At 42.7% G+C, this 12,894-nt stretch overlaps 1 long non-coding RNA gene across 1 annotated transcript; it reads left to right on the plus strand.

Moving 5' to 3' along the window:
* The first annotated feature begins 9,574 nt into the window (after positions 1 to 9,574).
* Positions 9,575 to 12,667, plus strand: LOC142172915 (uncharacterized). The gene is made up of 2 exons (XR_012702113.1): positions 9,575 to 9,998; positions 12,408 to 12,667. It is a non-coding gene; the product is annotated as an uncharacterized LOC142172915 (long non-coding RNA).
* The last annotated feature ends 227 nt before the right edge of the window (positions 12,668 to 12,894 follow it).

The following is a 12,894-nucleotide window of genomic DNA, read 5'->3' on the forward strand; positions in this document are numbered from 1 at the left end:
TTTACTATATTTCTTCTAGCTTGTGTTCCCGTGAGTTTTCGGGTTTTGGGATAGTGTTGTAGAAGTTTGAGATGTCATGATGTATATGCCGAGCGGCTTTCTATATATTGCTTCCCTCTTTGGATATTCCTGGTTTTCCTTTATTTATATTTACGCAAGTTTCAATTTTATTTTCGCACTTGTTAGGCTTACCTAGTCATAGAGACTAGGTGTCGTCATTACATTTAACGGAGGGCGAACTGGGGTCGTGACAAGTTGGTATAAGAGCTCTAGGTTCATAAAAGTCACGGAACACAAGCTAGTTTCTTAGAGTCTCGTTGATCGGTACGGAGACATCTGTACTTATCTACGATAGGCTATGTAACTGCTAGGAAAACTTCCACTTCATTTAATTCCTTGTCGTGCGATATTTTGACATCACAATTCTAAACTTATGTCTTCTATTCTCTCACAGATGGTGAGGACACGTGCTACTCGAGATGATCAGGCACCCGTGCCCCTACTATAGCCGTTAGAGGTCGGGGCCAGGGTAGAGGCCGAGGGTGCGCCCGTGGTGTAGCCAGAGCACCTACGCGAGCTGCTACCGAGGTACCACCAGCAGATCCAGCCGGAGTCCAGGTGCTTGATACGCCTACTAGTACTACTACTCCAGCCCTTGAGGAGACTCTGACACAGTTCATGAGTATGTACACCACTTTGGCTCAGGCAGGGTTGCTTCCCCTTGCTGCAGCTACATCCCAGGCCAGAGGAGGAGCTCAGACTCCCGCCGCCCACACTCCTGAGCAGCGAGTGCATGTTGAGTAGGCCCCTGAGATTATTCTTGTACCGCCTGTAGTGCCAGTTCAGCCCAAAGGCATGGCAGCAGCTTCCGAGCAGGAGCAGCTGAGGCTTGAGAGGTTCAAGACCCCCTGAGTTCAGTGGTCTAGCATCGGAGGATGCTCTGGGATTTCTTGATGAGTCTTACCGCATTCTCCGTACTATGGGTATCTCAGGATCGAGCGGGGTTTCTTTCACTACTTTCCAACTTCGAGGAGCCGCCTATGATCGGTGGCGCTCCTATGAGTTAGACAGTCCAAATGAGGTTGCTTTATTGACTTGGGCTTAGTTTTTGGATCTGTTCCTGAGAGAGTATGTTCCTCAGAGCCTCAGGGATGCATGGCACGTAGAGTTTGAGCATTGGCGCCAGGGTGCTATAATGGTTTCAGAGTATGTTGTCAGTTACACCAATTTGTCTAGGCATGCACCAGCCTTGGTTGCTACTGTTCGCGAGAGGGTTCGCCAATTTATTGAGGGGTTTATTCCCAGCATCAGGTCTAGCATGGCTCGTGAGTTATAGATGGATATTTCTTATCAGCAGGTGGTGAGCATTGCTATGAGGATTGAGGGTATACATGCTAGGGGGAAGGAGGAGAGGGAGGACAAGAGGTCTCGAGAGTCGGGCCATTTCTCAGGTGCCCGTGCCCCAGCTGCAGGTCGTCATGGAAGGGGTTATATGAGTTGCCCCGTTCATTCAGCTCTTCCAGCAGCCAGCAGTGCTCCAACTCCTCCTAGGCCTCAGGAGCCTTATTATGCACCTCCGGTTTCTAGCGTGCCTCCTGTGTGGGGTGCTTTCAGAGGTTAGTCTAGCAGACCTGGCCTGAGCTAGTTGTAGCCACCACATCCTCCCAGATCTTGTTTTGAGTGTGGTGACACCCGCCATGTGGAGAGGGATTACCCTAGACTTGGGAGGAGTGCATCCCCACAAACTTCTCATCCACAACGTGGCCCACAGATTTCTCAGGCTATTGTTATAGCTCCAGTTGCTACCCCACCTGATCAGCTAGCTAGAGGTGGATGTCGGGGAGGTAGAGGTCGCCTCGAGGGGGAGGCCAAGACATATAATATGCCCTTCCTGCCCGTACCAAGGCTGTTGTCTCCGATTCTATCATCACATGTATTATACTGGTTTGTCACAGAGATGCATCGGTTCTATTCGATCCAGGCTCCACTTACTCTTATGTGTCTTCTTATTTTGCTCCGTATTTGGGTGTATCCCGAGATCCCTTGAGTTCTCATATTTGTGTTTCTACTCCTGTGGGAGATTCTCTTGTTGTGGACCGCGTTTATCGGTCGTGTTAGGTTGCTCTTAGTGGTTTTGAGACCAGAGCTGATCTATTGTTACTCAGCACGGTTGATTTTGACATTATCTTGGACATGGACTGGTTGTCGCCCCATTATGTTATTCTTGATTGTCACGCCAAAACTGTGACGCTGGCTATGCCAGGTCTACTGCGTGTTGAGTGGAGAGGTACCTTAGATCCCACTTCTAGTAGTGTTATTTCATTCCTTAAGGCTCAGCGTATGGTTGAGAAGGGGTGTGACGCGTATCTAGCTTATGTGAGAGATGTCAGTATCGATACCCCTTCGGTTAATTCAGTCCCCGTAGTAAGGGATTTTCCCGATGTGTTTCTGGCTAATCTTCTAGGCATGCCGCATGATAGAGATATTGATTTTGGCATTGATCTATTGCCGGGAACTCAGCCTATTTCTATCCCTCTGTATCGTATGGCTCCTCCTGAGTTGAAGGAGTTAAAAGATCAGTTATAGGAACTACTTGATAAGGGTTTTATTCGGCCCAGTGTTTTACCTTAGGGTGCTCCTATCTTGTTTGTGAAGAAAAAGGATTGTTCTATGCGTATGTGTATTGATTATCGCCAGTTGAACAAGGTTACAGTGAAGAACCGTTATCCTTTGCCGCATATTGATGATCTGTTTGACCAGCTTCAGGTCGCACAGGTGTTTTCTATGATTGATTTGTGCTCAGGTTACCATCAGTTGAAGATTCGGGAGCCAGACAACCCGAAGACTGCTTTCAGGACTCGGTATGGTCATTACGAGTTCCTTGTTATGTCATTTGGGCTGACCAATGCCCCAACAGCCTTTATGCATTTGATGCACAGTGTGTTCTGGTCGTATCTTGACTCGTTCATCATTGTCTTTATTGATGACATTTTGGTATATTCCCAGAGTCGGGAAGATCATGAGCAGCACCTGAGGACTGTGCTTCAGAATCTGAAAGAGAAGAAGTTATATGCTAAGTTCTCGAAATGTGAGTTTTGGTTGGATTCAGTGGCGTTCTTAGGTCACGTGGTATCGAGTGAGGGTATTCAGGTAGATCTGAAGAAGATAGAGGCCATGCAGAGTTGGCCCAGACCATCCTCAGCTATAGAGATCCGCAGGTTCCTTGGCTTGTCATGCTATTAGTGTCTCTTTCTGGAGGGGTTTTCATCGATCGTATCCCCTATGACTAGATTGACCCAAAAGGGTGCTTCATTTCAATGAACGGAGGAGTGTGAGGCAAGCTTTTAGAAGCTCAAGACAGCATTGACTACAACCCTAGTTTTGGTATTACCTTGGGGTTCAAGATCTTATACGGTCTATAGTGATGTCTTGAGGATTGGCCTCGGAGCTGTGTTGATGCAGGGCGGTAGGGTGATTGCCTACGTGTCCAAACAGTTGAAGATTCATGAGACGAACTACCCTATTGACGACCTTGAGTTAGCTGCCATTGTTCACACCCTGAAGATTTGGTACCATTATTTATATGGGATCCCTGTGAGATTTATACTGACCATCGTAGCTTGCAGCATTTGTTCAAGAAAAGGGATCTAAATTTGCACCAAAGGAGGTGGTTGGAGTTGCTGAAGGACTACGACATCACCATTTTGTATCACCCAGGCAAGGCTAATGTAGTGGCTGATGCCTTGAGTCACCGGGCAGAGAGTTTGGGGAGTTTGGCATATTTACCAACATCGGAGAGGCCTATGGAGATGGATGTTCAAGCCTTAGCCAGCCAGTTTGTGAGATTGGTTCTTTCGGAGCCCAGTCGGGTTCTAGCTTACGTGGTTTCTCGGTCTTCCTTAGTTGACCGTGTTAGGGAGCGGCAGTATGATGACCCCTATTTGCTTGTCCTCAAGGACAAGGTTCAACACGGTGATGCCAAAGACATGACTATTGGTGATGATGGGTTATTGAGGATGCAGGGTCAGATTTGTGTACCCAATGTTGATGGGCTGCGAGAGTTGATTCTAGAAGAGGCCCATAGTTCGCGGTATTCCATCCATCCGGGTGCAACGAAGATGTATCAAGATTTGAGGCAGCACTATCGGTAGAGGAGGATGAAGAAAGATATAGTTGGATTTATAGCTCGGTGTCTCAACTGCCAACAGGTGAAGTATGAGCACCAAAGACCAGGTAGGTTGCTTCAACAGATAGAGATTTCGGAGTGGAAGTGGGAGCGGATCAACATGGACTTTGTAGTTGGACTCCCACGGACTTTGAAGAAGTTTGATGCTATTTGGGTGATTGTGGATCGACTGACCAAGTCTGCTCATTTCATTCCTGTGTGTACTACTTATTCTTCGGAGCAGTTGGGGGAGATTTATATCCGAGAGATTGTTCGTCTACATGGTATTCCAGTTTCCATTATTTCAGATAGAGGTACTCAGTTTACATCACGGTTTTCGAGGACCGTTCAGCGTGAGTTAGGTACTCGGGTAGAGTTGAGTACAATATTTCACCCTCAGACGAATGGATAGTCCGAGCGCACTATTCAGATTCATGAGGATATGCTCCGTGCGTGTGTGATTGAGTTTGGAGGGTCTTGGGATCAGTTCTTGCCATTGGCGGAGTTTGCTTACAACAATAGTTATCAGTCCAACATTTAGATGGCGCCGTATGAGGCTTTATATGGTAGGCGATGCAGATCTCCAGTAGGTTGGTTTGAGTCGGGGGAGGCTAGACTATTGGGCACAGATTTGGTTCAGGATGCTTTGGAGAAGGTAAAGGTGATTCAGGATAGACTCCATACAGCCCAGTCCAGACAGAAGAGTTACGCGGACTGGAAGGTTCGTGATGTTTCCTATAAGGTAGGAGAGTGGGGTCTGCTTCGGGTTTTGCCTATGAAGGGTGTTATGAGAGTTGGGAAGAAAGGGAAGTTGAGCAAGAGGTTTATTGGCCCTTTTGAGATATTTAGGCGTGTTGGGGAGGTTGCTTATGAGCATGCCTTACCTCCCAGCTTGGTAGGAGTTCATCTGGTATTTCATGTTTTGATGCTACGGAGGTATCATGGTGATTCGTCGCACGTGTTGGATTTCAGTTCAGTCCAGTTGGACAAGGATCTATCTTATGTTGAGGAGCCAGTGGCGATATTAGACAGGCAGGTTCAAAAGCTGAGGTCAAAGAATATTGCATCAGTGAAGGTTCAGTGGCAGGGTCAGCCGGTTGAGGAGGCAACCTGGCAGACCGAGCAGGATATGCACAACCGCTACCCTCATCTTTTCACTACTTCAGGTATGTCTCTATGCTCGTTCGAGGACGAACGAATGTTTAAGTGTAGGAGGATGTGACGACCCGGTTGGTCGTCTTAAGAATTAATGCACTGATCCCTTATTAACTGCTTTCCCCAAGTTTATTTCTGCTAATGTGAATTGCCGGGATATTCGGTTTTAAATTTTGGTGAGTTTCGGGATACTTAGTCCCTAAATGAGAGCTTAAGTGTTGGAAAATTGACTGTAGTCGGAACAGTGTGAAGACGACCTCGAAATGGAAATTCGATGGTTCCGTTAGCTCTGTTGGGTGATTTCGGGGTTTGGAGCGTATCCGAATTGTGTTTTGGAGGTGTGTATCCAATTTAGGCTTGAAATGTTGAAGGTTGAAATTTTGAAGTTTCCGGTTCGATAGCAAGATTATGATCCGAGGGTCGGAATGGAATTCCGAGAGTTGTAGTAGTTTCGTTATGTCATTTGGGATGTGTGTGCAAAATTTCAGGTCATTCGGACATGTTTTGGTTGAGTTTTTGATCGAAAATGGAATTCGAAAGATTTTTGAAACTTAGGCTTGAATCCGATGTGTTTTGGCTGTTTTGATGTTTTTTGAAGTGTTTTGAAGATCTGAACAAGTTTGAATAAGGTTTTAGGATATGCTGATGCCCTTGGTTGAGGTCCCGAGGGCCTCGGGATGAATTCGGATGGTTAACGGAGAAAATTTTGGAGTTGAAGTTGTGTAGCAGCTGGCCTTCTGGTATTTTCGCATCTGCGGTCCGGAGCCGCAAAAGCGAAATTTGGCCATCTCTCCAGGAACTGCAGATGCGGTATATTTTCCATAGAAGCGATACCGCACCTGTAGGTAAAGGGCCGCAGATGCAGAATCTGGCCTTAAGTGGGAAGTCACAGATGCGACATTAGTTCCGCAAAAGCGGGACCGCAGATGCGGAAACTACTGGGCATTATTTTAAAAAGGGGTTCCGCGACTTGGGAGTTTATTTCCACCATTTCTAATCGTTTTTGAAGCTTTTGAGAGTGATTTTTGAGGAAAACAAAGGGGAATCGCTTGGAGGTAACATCCTTGACTTCATAACTCGTTTTTATGTGATTAAAAGACCTAATTAGTGGTGGAAAATTTGGGAAAAATGGGTAATTAGGGCTTAAGTTTAAGAGACCTTTAAAAAAGGATTTGAGGGGACATTTGGACTCCGATTTTAGTGTTCTTGTTATGTATAGACTCGTGAGAGTACGAGGTTTCTGAAAATATAAATTTCACTCGATTCTGAGACGTGGGCCTGAGGGGCGTTTTGGTCTTTTTACATAATTTTGCGTAATAGCTTAGACTTTAATTGTAGAATCAGTTACTTGAGGTGTTTTTTTTAATATGTAATTGAATTGAATAGATTTGGGCCATTTGGAGTCTGATACTCATGGCAAAAGTGTGGTTTCGAGTTGATTTTGAGTCGGTTCGAGGTAAGTGGCTTGTCTAACCTTGTGTGGGGGACCTTCCCCTTAGGATATGATATTTGATAGTTGAGATGATGAGCGCGTACTTGAGCTAATTGTTGAAAATCTGGTTTTAATTTAAGTATTTAAATTGAGTTCCTTTCTTACCTGTTTTTATTCTACTTGCAAACTTAGCATGTGTTAGTTTAGAAAAGCATGCTTAGTTGACTTAATTGCCTATTTGCTTAAACTGCCTTAATTGCGTTACGTGTAGCATGTTAGGCTAGAATTAACTGTTTACTTGTTACAAACTTAGTATTTATTTTGATATTCTTGAGTTGCTGCTGTGTGTTTTAATTTGGGACTACGGGACGGCATCCCGGGAGATCCCTTGCACGTATTTATGATCTGGACTGAGGTGCGGGATACCAAGAGATCCCTAGTGTACATATTGAGGATACGAAGAGATCCCTGGCAGAGATCCTCGGGATATAAAGGGGATCCCCATTACTTTGAAACCCAACTGATGTTGCTCTATTTCTCCACTCTCTCTCTCTCTAACTCGCTTGTTCTCACTGGCTCGAGGCCACTTAGCATTTATTGCCTTCTTACTTGTTCTTTATTTATCGCTTTGTCTTGGCCATATAGAAGTTTTATTTGATCATAATCTAATTGTTATCCCATTCCTGACAGTTTCCAATACCTCGAGCTCGATCCGGATCGGCCCTGAGGCCCCCATCGACCGATCCTACGCTCGGGCAGTAAGTTCCTCGGCTCGTTCAACTCCTCGTTTTAGCATGTATCCCTTTGGTAAAATAGACCCGGGCAGTAAGCCTTCAGATTTGGTTATCGCCCCATTTTTAGCTTGTATTTCATCATTAAACTCCACATTCTTAGCACCATCTGCTCTAACAACTAGCTCGAGAATATATCACGTATTTTTAGAATCCCAATTACAAATTTAATTGTTGTTATCATTTTCATGGTAAACAGTTTGGCGCCCATCGTGGGTCTAAAAATAATAGTGATTATCTTTCGCACTTTTTCTTTCCCAAGATCTGCGATTTTAGGACGGAGCGTCTGGCTCGACTAGTGAAATGGGAAGCCGAAACCCCAAAGGTGACAGAAAAAAGGGCACGACTGACCTAGAGACTGGTGTCCACATGATTATTGGGGGAACCAATGTTTCCCGAGGACAAGTATCCAAATGAACGAGAACATCTTCTGCAGAAGAGGGACCGGCCTAAGAACACTAACCCAAAGAAACCCTCATATTCAGCGAAGAGGATCTCGAGGCTATGATGGAACCGGACAATGACACGCTAGTAATCTCGTTTCTCTCAAACAACACCAGGATAAAGCGCGTGCTCGTGGATCCAGGCAGCTCGGCCAACATAATCAGGTCAGAAGTCGTGGAACAACTGGGGCTACTCAATCAAGTTGTTCCTACCCCTCGAGTCCTCCACGGCTTCAACATGATCGGAGAAGAAACGAAGGGAGAGATCACCCTCCCAATCAACACGTCTAGCGCAACCCAGAACACTAACTTTCAGGTCATCAACGGCAACATGAGATACAACACCTTACTTGGCAGGCCTTGGATACACAACATAAGGGCAGTGCTCTCGACCTTGCACAAGGTGATAAGATTTCTCACAAGGGATGGCATCACGACCATACATGGGGAACATCGGGCATCGAGGGAAATGTTCGCGGTCCACCACGACATACCAACCTCCACATGCCCGACCTCGGACGAGGAAGGAAGCATGCAGACCTTTGAAGATGATAAGGAAGACTTCTTTGCCCCCCAAACCTTCGTCGCCCCCGAGGAATCGGATGGGACCAAGTTAACAGTTGAAGAGTTGGAGCAGACCGTTTTGATCAAACACCTCTCGGATCGCAAGGTATACTTGGGAACGGGGCTGACTCCCAAACTCAGGACAGGTTTATTCAATTCCTTAGTAACAATATCGACTGCTTCGCCTGATCCCACTTAGATATGACAGGTATCCCACCGAAAATAACCTCCCACAAACTAAGCGTTAACCCAAATTCAAACCTGTAAAGCAAAAGAGAAAGCCGCAGTCCGAGGTAAAACATGCCTTCATCAAAGAGGAAGTAGCGAAACTTCTTAAAATCAGATCCACTAGGGAGGTAAAGTATCCCAATGGCTAGCTAACGTAGTGTTAGTGCCAAAAAAGGGGAACAAGCTAAGGATGTGCGTAGACTATAAAGATTTGAACAAAGCATGCCCCAAAGATTCCTTCCCGTTGCCAAACATCGATCGTCTGATCGATGCTACGGCCGGCCACGAGACCCTCACTTTCCTCGATGCCTACTCGGGGTACAATCAAATCCAGATGAACCCCGAAGATAGGGAAAAAACCTCATTCATCAAAAATACGGTACATATTGCTATAACGTAATGCCCTCGGGCTAAAAAATACAGGAGCAACATACAAACGCCTAGTTAATAAAATGTTCGCACACCAAGTAGGTAAATCAATAGAGGTATATATTGATGATATGCTAGTCAAATCCCTGCGCGCTAAGGACCATCTGACCCGTTTGCAGGAAACTTTCTGTGAGCACGTGATTTTTGCCCTACATGAAAATAACTCCTAAAAATAGAGCAAAAATAATTTTTATTGATTTTAGGAATTTTTCTTTATTTAAAGGAGAAAAGGAAATTAAGAAGAATAATTTTTGGTCTTGTTTCTTCTAAAATTTGGTCAATTTCTAAAATGGCCCAAATTAATTTTAAACCCCAGCCCAATTTCAATACCAATACCCATTTGACCCATTACCCCCTTTTTCTTTTTTTTACCCTAATCCCTCACATGCTCCCACGAGCTAAGGCAAAAAAGAGAGGAGATTACTAGACCCTTACCCCTTAACGGCACTCCTGATTCCCTTTCGATCACTTCCTCCAAAGAGACCCCTCTCAAATCAGACTCCACTCCACTTCCGATTCTGAAAACAATCTCGGAAATCAAAAAAAAAAAAAAGAGGAAGAGGATAGAAATACACGGAAACTTCAAAACAGGAACAAAGACAATAAGAAAAAATTTAACAAAAAAAGAGTCTCAAAATTCAACGCTCACTGTTCATTTCCATTTTTGGGAGGCTTCCAAGCACGGTTTTGGCTTAAATGTTGTTTGTTGTTGCTGGATTAATATAGCTGAGCTCCATTGGTAGTTTTCATTGCCTCCATTTGACTGTGTTGTTCCAGTTTTTGCCATTTAGGTACTTTTTTCTTCCCAGATCTGATGTAATCACTTTTTATTCTATTTTATATAAAAATGGTGTCATGAATTTGTAATGTTTGGTTGCCATATTCCACTCGTTTGGACTTTGGTATTTTGCCTGAAGTTGATTAAATTTGAAGATTCTAACTGATTATTCATAAAACTAAACTAAATTAGTCAAGTACAATTCTACCATATTTCGGGGCAAGATTTAATGTGTAAACATATCTTAGCTTGTCTCCATGCTCTTATCAACATTTCGACTAAGTTTCATTTTTTTGAAATAGGGGTGTGATTATGTGATGTTTTTAACTATTAAATCAACATAAATTTTTTAAGTGTTTGTTTGATTTCTTTAATTGTCATCTTGTCTTGTTTCATGTTAGAGTATTGATTTTCTTTGGATGCACCATTGCTGTAAGTCGTATGTTTGGTTAAATAAAATTAATAGATGACGTTACTTGGTGTTAGTTGATTTGTTTCATAAAGCTTAAAAGTAGTAGTGAAAGAGGAATACCCTATTTTGTTAAAAAAATAAAATAATAAAAATAGAGATTGTTCACAGTAAAGTTGTGGGTCGCAGAAGTTAAAGATTTCGACAATGTGTAGATATTATTTTGGAGTTCACTAATCATGCTTAAATTAATACTTATTGGTTAATCCATTTCAAAGGCTATTATACTGTTGCAAATGTAATGAAAGTGGGCCATGGGCATGACTATTAGAAATCGGAGGCGTGCCATTTAGTTGAATTTTCCATGGCCCTCACAAAGTCGAAAGTGCGTAGTTGCTTTAGGCGCGCTATTTTAAAAATTACTTTCTTAAACTCGGGTGTGCATTTATGTTACCCAAATCCAAATCCCAACAACGTTAAATAAAATATGTTCGGGACCGCGAGTGCATTTATGTGACATGGTTCATGACATGTTTTAAATAACGTTGAAATCTTCCTAAAAATTATTAAATAAAAGCGGCTAATAAGTTAAAAAATGCACATAGGTTTGATCATGTGTTAAAATCAGATAATAGGTCAATTATAACAGTTGAGCGACCGTGCTAGAACCACGGAACTCAGGAATGCCTAACACCTTCTTCCGGGTTAACAGAATTCTTACCCGGATTTCTGTGTTCGCGGACTGTAATACAGAGTCAATCTTTTCCTCGATTTGGGATTTGAACCGGTGACTTGGGACACCATAAATTATCCCAAGTGGCGACTCTGAACTCTAAAAAAATAATTCCGTTTCGATTGTCACTTTAAGTTGGAAAAAACTCCCTTATGTACCCCCTTGGGAGAGGGTGTAGGAAAAAGGAGATGTGATAGCTCTGGCGACTCTGCTGGGGACCAGAACCTAGAACTTCTGGTTCAGGGTTCAGAATTCGAGCTTAGATGAATTGTTATATTTGACTTTATCTATTATCTGATTTCATCACATGTTTGAGCCTAATTTGCTAAATGTTGCTTTTACCGCTTTGATATTATTTGAGCTGTATATAAACTGCTACAAAACTCTTCTCTTCTCATCTTTGGGGATGTGCTCGCTGGTCGAGACTCCCTATTCTGTTAGTGTCATATCTTGAAATAAGAAAGAGGCTCGGACAAGTTACTAAGCCGGATGGCCTTTTGGTTCCCGGTACGTAGCCCCCTCCTCGGCTCGAGTTGTCCGCTCGGGTACACAGTCTAGCACACATACCCAGGGTTTTGAACCTAGAATAACTCAGCCTCATGCCGGATCACTAGTAGGCACGTTTGTTTGCATCATGTGCATTTGACTTTGGGGATGTACCCAAAATAACAGACCATCTTGATGCATCCTATGTGTCACATATTGCATTTCTTCAAGGGTAAAGGGTCATTTGGCAGACCAATGATAATTGAGCGCGAATGAAAAAAAAAAAAAAAAAAGAGAGGCTGAAGTGTGAGGATGAAGCGAGTAGAGCCCAATTATATTTTGTTACATTTTATTAAGTAAAAAAGAGCATGGAAACTTCAAAAAGATTTTGCACTTTTTATCATTTTTCAAAAATAAAAAAAAATCGAAAAAAAAAGAAAAGAAAATCCAAAAGATTTTATATGTTTCATCATTTTTTGAAAAAAAAAAGAAAAAAATGTGTTTTCTATATGTCAGTTGTTTTTTTATTTATTCTCGCCCGTATCCAATCGGCCCGAACTACGCAAACCCGATTCTCGTCTTTCGGGGCGTGACACGTAGGCAACCCACATAGGGTCCGGTCTTCCTAGTAAATCTTAGGTTCTTGGGTTTGCGGGGTCTTAGCCAAATTTTGCACTTCTAGCCACCTTTTGGCCAAATAAGTCATTTTGCAAAAATAGCCTCAATCATGTCTTGCATGTGTCTTAGGGAATGTTATTGTCTCACATAGTGTTGGTTTAAGTTTTCTCATACAGGTGTGGATCTACTTACCGGAGTTTGAGCATGACAGATACCCCAGGATCACTGCATTCAGGAGCTGCTCAAGGAGCCATTTTATGTTTTTGAGTCAATTGTTTTTGTTTTATTTTCTAGTCCTGCATAGTAGTATAGGTGATGTTAGAGTTTGTATTGTCTAGTTAAGTTTGCATAGTCTTTTGTTATTGTATTTCTTATTTTGCATTTGGAAATGTGTTACAAGTCAAAAAAAAAAAAGAAGAAATTTTGCGTTTTTATATTTTCGTTATAAGTTTTCTTTAGAATACTAATTCTAGAAATAAAAAAAATTCCTTTGAGATTGTTTTTCCTTTAGGCAATTAATATCAAAATAAAAATTATTTTTATATTTCCTTTACTATATTGGGACCAAAATTCAAAAAAGAAAAAGACTTTTAGTACCTCTTTAAAAGTTTTCTTTAAGGTATTAATTCTAAAATCCAAAAAGATTTCTTTGAGGTGTTTCTT

This window comes from Nicotiana tabacum, chromosome 18 (assembly GCF_000715075.1).
Source record: "Nicotiana tabacum cultivar K326 chromosome 18, ASM71507v2, whole genome shotgun sequence".
Classification (NCBI taxonomy): domain Eukaryota; kingdom Viridiplantae; phylum Streptophyta; class Magnoliopsida; order Solanales; family Solanaceae; genus Nicotiana; species Nicotiana tabacum.